Consider the following 17,039-nt stretch of genomic DNA (forward strand, 5'->3'; position numbering starts at 1 on the left):
ATTTACTTCAATTTCAGGAATCTATGCGTGACATGAATATCGAATAGTATTTTGAAATCAATACTTCTAAGTCTCGTTATTCAGACATTAACAAAAACAATCTCAGTTCCATTTGAGCATTAGAACCCCTGACTCTGTTGTTTGGAATAGGAAAGATTCCTAAGAAATATACTTGCATGTGCAATCGTGTTATGAAATGAACTTCAGGAAATGAACTTTTTATAATTGAACATGCATAGCCATATCTAATTTCTAAAACCTTAATCTCTTCCAAGTTATATGCAAGTTCCCCAGCTTCATACTCTGCAGCAAGTGTTAGACAGGGTTGGTAGTAGGAGGAAAGGATGTATAATCCATTACATTTAATATTTCACCCTCTTTCTTGGGTCATATATTATATATTCATGGGTCAATGAGTTTGACTCAAAAAATGTACAGTTGAATCCTCATAGTAATGTCACAATTTGACTTGCTGTGGAAAATATCTTAGGCTTATCTATTGATGAGCTCAAGGGGCTTTCTAATGAATGGTTCATAAGGCACAACACTTGTTGTAGGATTTGCAAATGGGATTGCAAGTAGAGTGGTTTAAACCATGGAGGAAACTCCATAGTTACGCCTACTTGAGCTGGAGTAGTACTGGAATGGGTGAGCCTTTGAGGAAGTTGTGGTACTTCAGCTTTGTGAGCACTACCTAGATGCAATGAGTGCTAAGTGTTCCATTCATTCTCATGAGAAATGAGTTTGTGTGAACTACTATGCATGAATCATGGTTCAATGAGTTTGACTCAAAAGCTACACTATTGAATCTTGATAGCAATATCAAAATTTGACTTGATGTGGAAAATATCTCCTACTTATCAATGATTTATGTGTCTTAAGTTTTAACATATTACTTCAATAATAAATACACCTTCAAAGTTCAAAGTTTAGACAATTATGCTTTTCAACATTTTTTGGTTTTGGCCTGATATAAGACAATTATCGAAAATAGTAAGGTTTTTATATTTCCAATTATTTATTATAAAACCACTTCCCAATTGAGGATTGGCTTGTCATTTTGATGGTGCCCTTATCATTGATTTTAATTTGAAAATTCATTTTTGAGATTATTGTTCTTAAGTTTGGAAGTTTTGCTTTGATGATAATTATGCCTTTAGTGTCAAAACTATCTCTATTTTGCAACTTGTGATTTTGTTCAGATATGGAGCAATAATTGCATATGGTTATTGTTTTTAGTTTCAGTGGTTTATCATAAACCAAGTATCAATTAAAACTTGGCTTGTTATTATTATAATTACTTTGTTGTTAATTGGTTTGAATAGTCACGTTTGAGTTTTAGTTATTAGATTTTTTTGTGGATGGTAGAAAAGAGAACTGATGGAAAGAAAATGATGTCATATAAGAGAAAATAGTTTTCTTGAAATGATTTAACTTGTCACCAGTACAAATGTCAATATCCAGTGTTCAGATCCATAGCAAAACCACCACCTTTAGTTTTTTTAGATGGTCTGTTTTAAAAATCTAATCCTTATATTTAAATTCAAAAACTAGTTGTAGTGGCTGAAATATTTTCCTTTTTCATGTCATCAAACAAGTTTGTATTCCTACTTGAAATGATATATTTTCTTCCCTTGTAGTATTGATCATGTGGATTTTTTTCTATAGCACTTGCACTGGGCATCAAAGAAGCAGTTTTAGCATATCTGAATGACAATCTCACCTTAGATGATTTGCTTACAGGAGTAAGCTTTGCTTCAGGTGGCTTTGGCTATGATAATTTTACTATAGAGAGTGGGGTAGGCATAAATAAGTCTTTTTAAAGCATTTTCATTTAAGCATTAAAATGGTTACATTACCAGTGCATGTAATATGGGTAATTTGTTGTTTAGGCTGAGAGCTTTTATATTTTGTGGGAGTTGTGTAGAATGTGATATCATTATGGAAGCAAGTGTAGTATTTTAGGGAATATACATCTCGAATAAAGGCCATTTTTGGGGTAGAGCATGCTTCAAGTATTGTAAGAAATGCACTTTACTACTTGGCTGTAGGGAATGTTGATTGGGGTGTTAGTTATTTCTTCAATATAGGAAATGTTAACAGTAACCGTGTTGGGATCTATACAATGTTGGAGCTAGAAAGTTCATAGTAGTAGGGCTATCCATTTTGGGATGTTCACCTTTAGAAAGAACATTTCTTGCTATGGTAGGGAGGCCATGCAATGTAAGAATAAATGATGCATCACCCTACTTCAACAGAAACTGGGCACCTGCTCTCTCCAACTTGGAGAGCTCACTGCCAAGATCAACTATTGTTTACTCAGACATCTATGACATTGTAGTGGATGTTGTTGCTTATCCATTTAGATATGGTAAGTACAAATGACACTGTAATTTGATTTTTAAATTCAATTGTGTAAATATTTTTAGCATCATCATTTTGGATCAAATGAATTTGTGGTTTAGCATCAATGTTTTGGATCAAATGAATGTGTGGTTTAACATTATTGTTTTGGATCAAATGTATTTGTGGTAAGCATAATCTTGTAGCTAAATCAACATTAATCTATTTGAAAAGTAAATTTTTTGTTTTTCAATTTGATTGTGTATGGTATTTTTAGGATCAATGTTTTGGATCACACTACAAGATCCATCATCAAGAGACAAGAATGCAAGAGTGAAGTGTAACAGATGATTTGGTGCAGGATGTGGAAGTGTTGGTGGTCCCATTGGGGGGCATTTACCACATCAAGGTTCACATCAACCAATTGGAGGTATGGGATCTAGTTTCAACTTTTTTGGTCTTGAAAATCCAGCAAGTCAAACTTTAGTTGGAGGTCCGCTATCTCAAACTGGCTTATTGACTTAGGTAATCATGTATATTTGTTGTCTTTTGTTTGATAGGTAGGAAATACTAATAGTTGTAGAAAGTTGTGGAAAATTATTTTTGAACATTTGACTGAAGTTTGTATTAATGTGTTATGGTAGTTGCCTAATCAAGGATAGAGTCAAAGCCTACGAGATGGGAAATTAAATCATATTATGGGATGTGGATGTCAGTAGCAAGGAAGATATTCTTTGGTCGTAGGCATTTAATGTTTATGGTAGTGAAATTGGAAATTCTATAGGCAGTTGCATGATAGGCTTCCAATCTTTTGCATGATTGCTCTATTTTGTTATCTCACCTTCTTTAGGTTGAAATGCTTGTTTACTAGGTAATTGAATTATGGTATATGTCCTAGTGCGAAGTGTGTTGTATTCATGTTTTCTTTGATTTTGATTGACTTTTCATGCTATAGTGTTAGATGGTGGACTTTCTTAAATAGTTATCAGATTTGGCTAGTTTTAAATCAAATTCAACTTGATCTAGATTTTTTGCACTAAGAAAATGTGTCTAGTTCATCCTTGGCTTTTCAATTCCTATACAAATTTTAGTGAATTCTTTCTTGGGTTCTAGATTTCCAATTTTTATGGATCTCCTAAACAAATCAATTTTTTGGACCAAGTAATTATGGTTTTTGAACATTGAATTGATCAAACCTAGTGGTTTTGAACCTTTAATTTTTCAAACCTAGTACCTATGTTTTGTGAATTTTGATCTAAGTAATGTGGTATAGCTTTATACCTACCCTAGCTTTTACACTTTCAAGAAAGAATTCAATGGCTTACTTATAAGTGATTTAGGCCTTGGGTACCTAGAGGTTCTTGTAGCATGTCTAATTTTTTTAGGCTTACGATGCTGCTTGATATATATCACGATTATTTGCGATTCCATTGTCAATTCCTTTATGTACTTTGATATTTGTAGCTGTTTGATCAAGCCTTAGTTTATTCCTTGTATAATGATTCTTACTGAGATAATATGCATATCCTACAATATTGGCTTACCATTAGATGACATTTCATGGAGGCAGTCAATAAAATAGTTCAAATGCCTTACCTATGATTCCACATTTTGCATGCATGTCTACCAGGGTAGTTGCAACTTAAACAAATATATTCTCTTAATATATCTATTTTGTGCATATCCAACAACAATGGCTTTTGATGACCATGTTACGTTTAGGCATCCTATCAAATAGTTCACATGACTTATCTATGCTTCCATTTTGCAAGCATGTCTCAAAAGGAAAATGCTACTACTTCATCTACACCATCTGAAAAAATCCTTTATGCTTTGATGGATGTCTATAAATTATCCCAAAGTTCTCATTCAATAGTTATGAGATGATCAATCAAGAGGAAACAGTTGAGAGGTTAGAGTGACACAATTTTTAGATGATCATCTGAAATGAAATGGGCATGCGAGTAGAAAGAAACTAGAAAGACATTGTGTACAAATGAAGGCATGAAATGGATGGTTTTGGAGCACTTAGAACAGACACTCAACATTCAGTACATATCATCATTTGAGATCAAATGGGTGTGTGGGATTATACGCATAGTGAATAGTAAAGGAGGGAATTGAACCCTCCCTAAGGTTCACACTTGTTGAGGTCCACTTCATCAATGGCCCTTCCTATGAAATTGTTGTCTAAAACCTTTCTAATGAGATAATGTGTTATGAGCTCTTCATCAGTGTAGATGGAATGTGAATCCAAGAGGCAGTTGTGCATCACCCATATCATGACTGTAACTAAAGTTAAGAGCTTCTATTATTGAATTCTCTTCCCTATTTCCCATAGCAAAGGAAATGAATATGGGCTTTAAGTCTAATTAGGTTTGTTTTTTTTTGCAAGCAGTGAACTTTGAGTTTAACAAACCATTAGCTTAACTCAAGACAAGTAAGGGATGATTTTGTTAAGACTAGTCCACTCCTGATTGAGTAAGGTTTACATTTGTGGGGGTATTGAGCAAACCCATAGACTAAACCTTGTGTGAAATTGGAGGTTTAGTTGATTGGCTTGGGAAACATTAGGAACAAAACTTGTAAAGCATGAAGAAGTTAACAAAGGGAGTCACAAACTTGCAGGACCATCCCTTATGTTATGGAGTAGTGACCTATTGTTGAGACCAAAAGAAGCACTTCTTAGGGCACCCCTATCACCCATGAAAAGTGAATATCTAAAAAATTAAAGTTTTAAATAAACTATAAGTAGGAGGTATTTTTCACAAGAAGTCAAATTGTAATATTGTTATTAGGATTTAACTATGTAGTTTTTACATCAAATTCATTGACCAATGTTTCCTGAGATTGCTGTCATGATTTAAATGCATAGTTTTTGAGTCAAACTCATTAACCCATGTTAAATTTGACTCCAAAATTATACGATTAAATACTAATAGCAATATCACAATGTAAAATAAATGTAAAAGTAAAAAGAATTTGAAAAAAAAAACTAAAACGTAAAATAAATTTATAATTAAAAAAGAAGCGTTTTGAAAAGAAAAAAAACCAAGTGGGCACCAACTACGGTGCGATGTTGATAAGATGTTATGTTCATTTTTCTGACACACTATAATGTCAATTTTTTTTCTGACACATACTACTATGTTTCCATAATATATTTGCACCTTTGCATAAATGTTTGTCATCTCACCAAAATGGTTTTTTGCATGTGTTTTAGTTGAAATGTTTTAAAGGTTTTTTTTTATTTGTGTTTTAATTGTAATTTTTAAATTTTATTATTGTTATTATTATTATTATGTTTTTAATTAAGGAAAACAAGTTTTGATGGGGCCCTGAAACCCTACATAACTAAAAGATCAACATGGATAAAGCACATTAAGTATCAACAAAAAACTAGCCATAGCCTAAAAAACAACAACCTTCCTCAAGATAGCCAGATAAAACTAGAAAAAGAAAATGGGGAAGCTGAATAAAAAATCTGGAAAGGCTCAAAGCCAGGAGAACAACTTAGGCAATTTCTCTAAGAATTTCTACAGCACGAATCTCTAGCTTAGACACTCTTCCAACCACCTCCTTAAGGTCAAAAAGATCTTTATCAGGTTCATGGGTGTCCTTTTTCTTTGTGCTAGATCTGGTCCTCTTCTTCAATCCATCCTCAGGAGAATTATCCTTACCACTATTGGGAGAATGTTCCTCAATTTTATTTATCAACACCTTTATGTTGTCATTAGAAGCTTGAAGAATGTTATAGCTTTGTTCAACGATTTTCTATAGGGTGCCCTCCATGCTCTAGACTATCCTCTTCACTTCCTCCACTTTATTTTCCATATCCTTTTCCTCCTCAACTTTCATGTTCTTATTGTTGCTATTATCCCTCTCCAATCTGCCCACTCTATCTATAAGCTCCTAGATTCATGGTAAATCCATTTTGTGGTTCTAAAGCTGTCAATTGCGTTGTTCTTTGCATTATTAAGCACATTCATCTGAGGGTTCTCCTTATTGATTTCACTCAAAATAACAAGGGAAGGATCAATGAGCACCTCCTTTTGAATTTTTTCTTCCTTATTCTCCTTTACCAAAGTTTTCATCATCTCTCTATTGAGCCCCATTCTCATAGAAACATTGTCAAAATCCCTCCAAATCACCTTCCTATATTTGCCTGAAATCTTGCAAGTGTAATGGCTAAACCCATATTCCTCAAAAACCTTCTCATTATCTTCCCCACTCCCTTGATTCTCCTCTTCTTCAACTCTATCCTTTCTCTCCTCCTAACTTTTCTCCTTGGATTCTTTTTCATTATCTTTCCCTCTTTTCAACCTTTTGAAAGGCTTGCCAGCAAAATCCTCTCGGTTGACAAGCATTTTAATAGTAATGTTTCTCTTTCCTCCCATCCTCTCCTTATTTTCCTCTTCTCTAAAATTTGTATCTTCCTCCCCATCAACGTTATCACCCTCTGTATCCATGCCCTCTACCCTCTCATTACAGCCTCTGTCATACGAGATCTCAATGTTCTGTTTAGGGTCGAGAGTCTCCTTTTTCTCCATTTTGATTTTCTTTTTCCCCTTTTTATGTTTTAGGGTAGCATTGTCATTCATATCCAAATGCATCTCTTGATTTTCCTTAGTATCAGATGGGATATAATCTTCTCCTGACTCATTAGACTCATCTTTACCCTCCTTTCCCACCTTCCTATTCTTAATTTCTTTTCCATTGCTAGCCTTAAAAAATTCCTCATGGAAAGTAGGATTATCAATGGACTTCTCCCTATAGTCATTGATGTTCTCTTTAATTGACGAATATAGGAAAAAAGGGATTGAAACCTTCACCCTATACTCGAAATGGTTAAGTACCATGAAGTGATGAGTGTAAAGGCAATTGAATCTCATGTCCAGGGAGATGTACTTGATAATAACCCTCAACACAAACCTCCACAGTGGCTTGATAGAGCTTGATAGGTAGTAGCTACTTTTCTTTGCTCAAGCCTTCTTTTCCTCCACATCCTTGGTAAATTTGATCACAGTCTACCCAATAATATGTCTATCTTTGTAGAATTTCTTCCCAATAATGGGTATGCTTGTCACCATAGAGATAACCTCCTCCATCACTATGAAATCCACCCCATCAATTTTGACAATCCCCTCGTTCCAACTCTTAACCATGATACGCATAACATAGGGTTTCACCCATGAAGTCGTTCGATGAATGTGGTAACTTCATCTATTTTCAAAATGCTCCACACCTTAGATTGTCAATGCCACTTATCTGCTTCATCCTTAGGTTCTCTCCTGTGCCTTTCCTCCACCATAATTTCGTCCTCTTTGCAATCTCTTCTACTGGTAGTGATATCTTTTGAAGCCTGATTCCAATTGATATATATTGTTTTTGTGAAACTTCTTTTGGCCTTATGCAAATTATACCCAAAATTAGGTTTCAAAATGTGCTGATGAATACTAGTAATGTGTTTCATACTTTGGCTATCATACTTACACATCATTTTTCAACACATTTCCCATAACATGTAACCTTTCATGATAGACCGTTAAAGTTTCCAAATCTTCCTAAGATCCTTTCCCTTTCTATCAAATCTAAGATTTCTAATGGAATATTTTATCCATCCATCCATCTTTTCATTTCATCATTCTTGATTGCCTAGTTGGCCAGTCTGTTAGCCACTTGATTAGCTTCCCTATACTCATGCACCACATATATATTATCAAAGGACTTAAGGATCTAAATGCACTCTTCAATGATATTCACAATCATCCACGTAGGCTCATTCTTCTTGTTAAGATAATCTATTACATTCTTAGGATCTCCTTCCAACCATAGATTTCTAACTCCCATATCCTGAGCAAGTTTGATAGTTCAGTGTGTTGTAGTCGCCTCTACATAGTGGTTAGTTTGCAAACCTAGAGGAGTAGAAATAGCAACAATTCCTTTGCCATGGGCATTTCTAATGATTGCCCCACCCCAACCTTACTAGGGTTGAGTTCTCTTTACACCAACCCTCAGGTGGGAGAGCCCATATGCAATCCTCCCTCCTATTTCTATAAAATTCCTTTATGTTGAGAAGAGGGTTGTAACCTTTATTCATAGTATAGTTTTCTAACAAAACATTAAGGCTTTTGTGGAGGACAACTTTGGCATTAGTTTCTTTCTCCCTAAAAATTATATTATTCTACTCCTTCCACACTCCCCAATAGACATGAGGCAAAGTCCATTCCCACAAGCCCTTATTCACATCCCCAATAACACCATGGTGCCATTATTCAAAGAGTTTTGTAGTGTTATTGGGAAAAAAACTAGATCACCTTGAAGAAAGATAGGAAATAAGACCATATGTCTCTAGTGAAGTGGTAATGAATAATGATATGATCCACACTCTCACTGTGGTTTTTCCAAAGAATGCATCTATTAGGCATCATATGCCCCCTCTTGGTAAGGTTGTCCGCTATCAAGATACAGTTTTGGAGATTAATCTAGAAAAAAATGTTGATTTTGGGGATAATGCTAGAATACCAGGCTTTAGCTGAAATAGGGATTGTTTCAATGTTTAGCATGGTTTCATAGCCTAAGGCAACAATGTAGTTATCATCCTTAATCCCCCCAAATAATGGCATCCTTGTTGAGGGACAAAGGGATATGCATAATTATGTCCATCAACGACTTTAGCTCTTGGGACAACTCAGTCAGATTCACCCATTCATTATTGACCCTGTAGTCACTCACTCTATAGCCAAATCTTTCCATACATAAGTGTTCCCATCTATTATATAGCTCAATGTTCTATAAGAGCCCTTGTCTTAGCTAGTCATCATGCCAAAAATTTATATTTCACCATTGCCAAGTTTCCATTTTGCTTTCTCAATGGCTATGCCCTTAGTCCTCTGAATGCCATTCTAGATGTTGGATCCCCTTGGGTCATAGTCCCTACTGATGAACTATTTAAAATTAAAATTAGTCACATATTTGTCCTTCAAAATATCCTCCATTCCCCTATGGATTTGAAAATCCTCCATATCTATTTTGCTTGCAAAGCCCTATTGAACTGCTTCAGATTTCTAATCCCCAACCCCCTTGCTTTTTGGTTCTACAAATAGTCTCCCAAGCCACCAGCAATTACTTCTTATTTCCTGTAGCACCAAACCACAGAAAATTCCTCTGAATGGACTCCAAAGTATCATACACTTTGGTAGGTATAGAGAAAAGGCGTAATGCATAAGTTGGCAAAGTTTTCAAAGTAGATTTGATTAGAAGCACTTTACCAGCCTAACTCAAGGTAATGCCTTTCCAACCCACCGACTTTCTATTGAATCTATCAATGAGATTGTTCCAAAAGAAGTCAAGGGGTTTGGTCCCTAGAGGAAGCCCCAAATACATAGAAGGGAGAGAGACAATATCACAACCCAAAATGTCGGCGATTATCCTTTGTCTACCCTTAGGGGTGTTAATAAAGAAGACCAAGATTTTGCTCCAGTTAATGAGTTGACTAGTGGTGTTGGAATAGGTATTGAGAATTTTCTTCATGTTTTTAGCTTCTATCACTGAAGCCTCTCCCCCTAGAATGGTGTCATCCACAAATTGCTAATGAGAGAAGATCAGAGTTTCGGAAGAAGGTTTTAACCCAACTAAATCTCCTCTACTCCTTTTGTTATGAATAAGTCTTCCCAAACATTCTACCAGAATGATGAACGCAAGAAGCCCAAGGTAATTTTTTTTAAAAGGTTTCAATGCACTTGTAGATACAGGCAAAGATGAGCATGCAATAATGTAGAATTAAAGGAAATAGAATTAAAGCAACTTCTTAATAAAGGCTTTTTAATAATCGAAATTGAAGTTGTGTTTTTTTACAAACTTATGATGAATTCTTGCAAATACATTAGAAAGAAATTATTAATGATAATAATCTACAACAAGAATAATATCTCAGATCGATGAAAGAGGGTCTCCTTGCCTAAGATCCCTAGAAGATTTAAAAATATCAAAGGGAGTACCATTAACCATCACCACAAAAGTGGGGGTGGAGATCAGTTGAGATATAATCTTTCTTGTTTTAATCATTGAAACCAAAAGCTTCCAGAACATTATCCAGGAACATCTAGTCCACCCTATCATAAGCCTTAGACAGATCAAATTTGAGCAGAAAGCCTTCCTTTTTGCCTTCATCTAAGGAATGGATCACCTCATGAATGACAATGATAGAATCAAGGATTTGTCTTACAATGATTTGTGTTGTTATTATTATGTTAATTTTATGTCTTACAATGATTATGATGTTTATGTTGTTGTAAAGTCTAAATGTTTACTATATTATTATTTATTTTGGGTTTGTAAAAATATGAATTTATTAAAAATAAAAATATATTTTTATTATTATGATTACAAATTGTTAATATAAAGTAATAAAATACTATAGATTATGTTTATACTATAATTTATTAAAATTATTATGATGGTTATGTGTAGTAGGTAAAAATTTTTTTTATTAAAAATATAAATATAATTGTATTATTATGATTTTAAATTATTAGCATATAGTTAGATTAAATTTTAATTATTAGTATAATTTTTACTATTAATAGTTAGTAGTAACTTTTTTAATCGATGGGATTATATTACAATTTATATTGTTGTAAATTCTAAATTTTACTATATAATAATAATAGTAATATAAATATTATTTGTTTTAAATAAGTAAAAATTAATTACATATGCTTAGTAGTAAAATTTATATTATTTATTTTGACATCCCAATTCATAAATCTACTCAAATAATTTTGTACTTTATTAATTAAATTTATAATAATAAAAAATAAACATATTTAATTTGAATTTTTTACTATATATTTTACACATGTTTTATGTTTTAGTCAATTGTGTCTAACTTTCAAAATACAACCATAATAGTAAGAAAATTCTGCAACTAAATGCAACTAATCTACAAAACAAATATGTTGCCATAAATGGAAACCATAACTTACCTTGTCTGATTGATTGGACATATTGCCAACATGAAGAAGCCAAGCTAAAGTTTCTTGAGGAAGAGAAGAAGCTAAAAGAAGAAAAGAAAGAAAAGGAAAGGAAGGAAAAAGAGGAGAAGGAAGAAGAAGAGAGAAAATCAAGGGAGATGGTAGAGAAGAAACAAAAGTAAGACAAGACTAAAGCATCTAGCTCATCCACTCCGCTATCTCTTGTCAACCTTACAGGTGATGATGATGATCAACCTGACATGATCTCATCTTTAACCAAGTTGATTGAGAAGAACAAGAAAGTCAAGAGTCTAAAAGGATATCAATGGAGGTGACTAGCAAATTGCATAGCACTTTGGCGCCCAAACATATAGAAGTAGACCCCAAACAAAGAGCCAAAGTAGTACTAAAATATTTTGATGATGAATTTATAGATTTGCTAAGTGTTGCAAAGTCTAAGGCTCAAATTTCTCATGATGCTAATCTTTTTAACACTGTTTGTCAAAACATAAAGAATGATTTGCTGAGTCTTGATACTTATATCAAGGAACTCCAAAGATGTCAACAAGATGGCAAGGTATTGTACATCAAATATACTTTATCTCACAGATTGACTAAAGATTTGGATAATAAGATTGAAGGGAAGCTAAGTGAGCTAGAAGCTTTGACAAGTCAATTACAACAACCCTCTAGTAGAGTTGATTATTTTCAAGGAAAAGTTGTTGGTGTTCACACTAACATCAAGAAATTGCAAATTGAAAAAGAGAAAAATTTGAGAAGATTATCATATTTTAGAGAATCTATAGCTTTGAAACTGTCAACCATTGAGAGACAATTGGAGGAATGTGTTAAAATAAAGGACACTTATTCCAATTTCATATATTCCAACCTTAATGCACTTGAGATTGCATCATATGCCTTTTGTGTAATTCTCAATACTGCCGAAGAAGCCAAAGACACATGGGAGAAAGGTATGGACATTCTAAAGGAAAATTTTGATGATTATATGAAGATGATGTCATCTTAAGGCAGCGAGACGAAACTTTTTAATAGTTTTTGGACATTCTGACCTTTGTCATTGATGTCAAAGGGGGAGAATTCATATGAGAAAATTGTAAGTTATGCATTTTTTAGTCATATCAAAAGGGGGAGCATTTGTAATAGATGATAAGTGTAGTAATATTGTAAGTTTTGGTAAAGTATTGATACTTAGCCAATTTTCCTACTTTGTTGCCATCAATGCCAAAGGGAGAGATTGTTGACAATTGGCTATATGTAGATATGTAAATGTTGTCAGTAATGGCAACACATGATGTACATGCTTGTAGAAAACCTCAAAAATAAAGATACTTAGATTTTTGGTACTCAGAAAATTGTCAAAGTATGAAAATGGTTTACAATAGTGTATTGTTTTGTATGCAACTTGTTGCTGACATCATACTATGACTAGAAAGGTTGCATGGAGGAAGAATGAAGTGAGATGAACATGTGTTTAACGTTGCTAGTAGGAATACTAACTCTAACACTTGTAATTCAAGTTCTAGTGAATGCGGCTATGTGTTTATCAGACAGGAATAAAGAATAGTATTTGAAGTATAACTTATTTATATGATGTTATTTTTAGAGAGAAGTTATATGGAAATAATATACATGTTGATGGTGATGTGTATAACCACAGACATCAATACATATAGTACGAAAAAGAGAAATTTAAGATTTAGCAATATAATTGTGTACAGAATAATGGAATGAAAGGTAAAGGAATTATTTTGTTCGCAAAATAACTACTTAACCAATTAGGGATGATATCCTAGATGTTTACTCTAAGTTGGAAAGTTTATTTTGGTCCTAGCTAACCTAGCAAAAATTTGTGAAAAGGCATGATATTTATGCAAAGACATCTTGCGAAATTAATTGTGAAGTTATGTATGAAAGATATGAATGTGAATTTTTGTATCATACGCGTGAAGTGAGTTTTTGATAACCTAATTGTGTGATCCAAGATTGAGCTGAAGTTAGAAGTTAGCTGGAAAGCAGTTACAACGTCTATACTTCTATATTTGAGGAAATTAAAGGATAAATTACTTGTTTGGGCAGTGAGCTCTTCTTGTAATTAAAAGTGCATGTTTGGGCAATGAGCTCTTCTTGCATCCATTGTACCACAAATCCTAATAGGGTTGGAATCCCCTAATAGGAATTCAAAGTCTCCTAATAGGGACTCTTATGTACTAAATGTGTTTATAGACTCCTAACAAGGTCCATCCTCTAACAAGGAATATATATATATATATATATATCAGTATATCTTTTTGGGCATCATTCTCACCAGGGTTTTCCCTTGGCTAGGGTTTCCCTAGTTAACAAAATATGGTGTTATGAGTTCTCTTTGTGCATGGTTACTCTTACTATTCAACATTATTTGTTTACTTTCTTATGCACGGTTGAAAGTAATAAATAATATCTAGTTGGTAACAAGAGTTTGTAGAATACTGATTCACCCCCCCACCCGCCCTCAGTATTCCCTATTTCTAATAGTCAGAGCACCAAAAACATGCAGTATGAGGAGTACCTAGTGAAGTAGAAGGGTTGACCATTGGAAGATTTTACTTGGATACCCAAGATAGGGGTTTCCTATTTGGGTTTTCCTCTACCAACTATAAAGTGACATCATCACTTTTCAATTTACCCTGGGTGTCTGATGCAAGAGCATCCAATGGTGTAAGGGAAATCTTGTATCACCCGAAAATATACTTAGTTTTAGTTTTTGTTTAATATTTTTGTATTTATGGATACCCATTTGGGCCAAATAGAGATTCCAAGTCTCATAGTTCCACTATTGATTTTTTGGGTTAGTATTTCTGAGCACCTAAGGATGTGCTAGTGTAGAAAATAGGTTATTTTGTAATTGAGAAATAATTATGATGTGTTGGAGGATTTAATTTTCAAATATGATTATACTTGTAATTTAAAGTATTCTAGAAAATGAATCAGGTCACAAGGATTTACGGTTTGAAAGTTATTGCAGTTTTATGTTGCCTAGAGACCCCCTAAGAATGCTTCAAAGTAAGATTTGAGGCACTAAATTGCCTCGTACGAGTCTAGAAAATGGGGGAAAAGCTAAGCTGGTCCATATTGCTATAGAGAAATTGGAGATCTTTTCAAAAATGAAAACAATTCATCAATCAAAGTCCCATATCAAAAGTTATGTCTTCCAGAAGTTGGACTACCATTTCAAGATTCTTCTTTTTTTTGCATTGACTTCTAACGTATCTTCTATAACCTTCTTTTTTAGCCATGGATGTCAAATGATATATTCTAAAATGTATTCCTAACCCTAAACCTAATTTGGGTTACTTAAGATCATTTCTTGCATTGTAATGACAATTTTTTGTGGAGTTTGGGAGAAAGTACCGTGAAAAGGGTTTTTCTCTAGATAATGATAATATTGTAACTAAGTCTATTTTTTATTGTACCGAACGTAATAACATATCATTTCTAATAATAAAATTATCCTTTTCTTTTTGTGTTCATTTTGTCTTGGGTTGCACCCTCATCATTAGTAAAGGTTGGAAAAAGTTGGTAGGAGTCAAGAGAGACCAGGTGACTAGTTGAAACCTTTTAGCGAATCCATTTTTCCATCTTCTTTCAAGATCTTTTAACTCCTTACCTTGTACAAGCAATATAGGCCCACAATTGGATTAGGCTTTATACGAAGGTCATGACCCAAAGATCTAGAAAATAATTTAGGTTTTCCAAATGGGTATTTGAGATGGTGTTTTGCTTTGGGAGTCATTTGACAAAGTTCTGAGAAAAACTCTAAAAAATGATAACAAAGGCCTAATTGGGGCTACGTCCAATGAGGTTTGTTTTTCTTTTTTTTGCAAGCAATGAAATTTGAGTTCAACAAACCATTAGCTTAACTCGAGACAAGTAAGGGATGAGTTGTTTAAGAGTAGTCCACTCTTAATTGAGTCATGTTTGCATTTGTGAGGGTATTGAGCAAACCCATAAACTAAACCTTGGGTGAAATTGTAGGTTTAGTTGATTGGCTTGGGAAACATTAGGAACAAAACTTGTAAAGCATGAAGAAGTTAACAAAGGGAGTCCAAAACTTGTAGGACCATCCCTCATTTTATGGAGTAGTGACCTTTTGTTGAGACCAAAAGAAGCACTTCTTAGGGCACCCCTATCACCCATGAAAAGTGAATATCTAAAAAATTAAAGTGTTAAATAAATGATAAGTAGGAGGTATTTTTCACAAGAAGTCAAAATGAAATATTGTTATTAGGATTCAATTGTGTAGTTTTTACATCAAACTCATTGACCCATGTTTCCTAAGATTTCTATCATGATTTAAATGCACAGTTTTTGAGTCAAACTCATTAACCCATATTAAATCTAACTCAAAATTTATACAATTAAATTCTAATAGCAATATCACAATGTAAAATAAATGAAAAAGTAAAAAGAATTTGGAAAAAAAAACTAAAACGTAAAATAAATTTATAATAAAAAAGAAGAGTTTTGAAAAGAAAAAAAAACCAAGTGGGCACCAACTACACTACAATGTGGATCAGATGTTATGTTCATTTTTCTGACACATACTGTAATGTCAGTTTTTTTCTAACACATACTACTATGTTTCCAGAATATATTTGTACCTCCGCATAGATATTTGTCATCTCACCAAAATGGTTTTTTACTTGTGTTTTAATTGTAATGTTTTAAAGGTTTTTATTTGTTTTTTAATTGTAATTTTTAAACTTTATTATTGTTATTATTATTATGTTTTTAATTAAGGAAAAGAAGTTTTGATGGGGGCTTGAAACCCTACATGACTAAAAGATTAACATAGATAAAGCAAATAAAGTATCAACAAAAGACTAGCCATAGGCTAAAAAACAATGACCTTCCTCAAGATAGCCAGATAAAACCAGAAAAAGAAAATAGGGAAGCAGAATAAAAAACCAGGAAAGGCCCAGAGCCAAGAGAACAACTTAGGCAATTTCTCTAAGAATTTCTACAACATGAATCTCTAGCTTAGACACTCTTCCAACCGCCTCCTTAAGGTCAAAAAGATCTTTATTAGGTTCTTGGGTGTCCTTTTTCTTTGTGCTGGATCTGGTCCTCTTCTTCGATCCATCCTTAGGAGACTTATCCTTACCACTGTTGGGAGAATGGTCTTCCTCCTCACTAACCCTATGTTCCTCAATTTTTTTTATCAACACCTTTATGTTGTCATTAGAAACTTTAAGAATGTTATAGCTTTGTTCAACAATTTTCTGTAGGGTGCCCTCCATGCTCTGGACTATCCTCTTTACTTCCTTTGCTCTATTTTCCATATCCTTTTCATCTCAATTTTCCTGTTCTTATTGTTGCAATCGTCTATCTCCAATCTGCCCACTCTATATACAAGCTCCTAGATTTCATGGTAAATTCATTTTGTGGTTCTAAAGCTATCAATTACATTGTTCTTTGCATTATTAAGCACATTTATCTAAGGGTTCTCCTTAGTGATGTCACTCAAAATAACAAGGGGAGGATCAATAAGATCCTCCATTTGAATTTTTCCTTCCTTATTCTCCTTTACCAGAGTTTTCATCATCTCTCTATTGAGCCCCATTCTCGTAGAAAATTTGTAAAAATCCCTCCAAATCACCTTCCTATCTTTGCCTGAAATCTTGCAAGTGTAATGGCTAGACCCATATTCCTCAAAAACCT

The 17,039-nt window shown here is 33.6% G+C and overlaps 1 pseudogene; it reads left to right on the forward strand.

The window, feature by feature from the left end:
• Window positions 1-644: 644 nt before the first annotated feature.
• Window positions 645-2,868, forward strand: LOC149534621 (GDSL esterase/lipase EXL3-like; annotated as a pseudogene).
• Window positions 2,869-17,039: the final 14,171 nt, after the last annotated feature.

The sequence above is a fragment of the Cupressus sempervirens genome, chromosome 10, assembly GCF_028749045.1.
Source record: "Cupressus sempervirens isolate cs-2001-9-10 chromosome 10, ASM2874904v1, whole genome shotgun sequence".
Lineage (NCBI taxonomy): Eukaryota > Viridiplantae > Streptophyta > Pinopsida > Cupressales > Cupressaceae > Cupressus > Cupressus sempervirens.